General features: G+C 25.8%; 1 protein-coding gene across 1 annotated transcript in view; it reads left to right on the top strand.

Annotated features, from left to right (window-relative positions):
- LOC105624768 (synaptotagmin-1-like) overlaps positions 1-1207 on the top strand; it is a 47551-nt gene that overhangs the window by 13194 nt on the left and 33150 nt on the right. The gene's annotated exons all lie outside the window — the stretch shown is intronic.

Here is a 1207-nt window from a genome sequence, read left to right as displayed (position 1 = left end):
GTAAACGTAAAGTAACGTAACGTACGTACTACGTACTCCCTACCTCTCTCTATAATTAAGTTAGTAGTAGTTACTTACTTACTACTACCTACGTAGTATATATATATATATATATATATATATATATATATATATAATACAATATAAAGCGACCAACAAATAAGTTTATAATATAATATTACAATAGGGGAAAGTTCGTGCCGGTTTTTAAGAGATATTTATAGGAGAAAACACGACACGAACTTTTCGTGGTATCTAATATAAAGCAACAAATAAATAAATCTAAAGTTTATAGCGTTTTATTAATTTATATTTTTTATATATAGCTGCTAAATCAGAATGTTTCAACATAAAAGATCCAGTTCCGACTAATTCAATTGGGCCAAAGAAAATATGTATATTTCTTTTCAATAAACGCCACATCTTCATCGCGTGGCCAAATAAAAGAATTGAGCTCTGATTTAAAAAATTTTATTTTTATTTTATTGTCACAATTATCATTAACTCGGCCAATATAATAGTAGTTTTCATAAAAAACAGCATAATACTTTTCTAATACTTCAGATACTCTCGCGTTATAGATTTTAGGATTCTTTTCAAGGAAACATTCTTCTTTTGAATCATTACTCATTTGATGTTGTTCAGAAAAACTAAAAACTTGAAAATATTTTTGCTTCTTTTTAGATTGCATTTTTGTACAGTTTTTCGTTCTTTTATTTATTTTGTTACTTGTAATAAATCTTCATAATCTGCACTGACTTTACTTTTACATTTATCAAGAAGCCAACAGTAATAAGAATTTTTAACAATTTTAACATTATAATTTTGTTATTTACTTTAATCTCTATGAGAGAGAATGGCGAATGTTATTGATTTCTGTGATACTTGCTTTGAAAAACCTTTTAATTCTACATTCTCTAATTTAAAATTATCAAAATTATCAAATAAAATTGAGTTGTCAACATTCTCGACATTTGCTTCCAATGTTTATAGAGCAATCGATTTTACATTCTATATCATCGAATTTATTATCATCTACAATTTGCAAAGGGATATTAATTTCCAGTCTGTATTTTCATACCTAATTTTTCGGTATTTTCATTTTTCAAAACTCAATAATTTCTTTGATATTTATGTTTTCTATAATTTTATATGTTACACTTTCTGTTTTTTAATATTAGGTGTACAACTTTGCTTCCGCCGTTTT

This window comes from Atta cephalotes (genome assembly GCF_000143395.1).
Source record: "Atta cephalotes unplaced genomic scaffold scaffold00088, whole genome shotgun sequence".
Classification (NCBI taxonomy): domain Eukaryota; kingdom Metazoa; phylum Arthropoda; class Insecta; order Hymenoptera; family Formicidae; genus Atta; species Atta cephalotes.
This window is presented reverse-complemented; position numbering and strand designations above follow the sequence as displayed.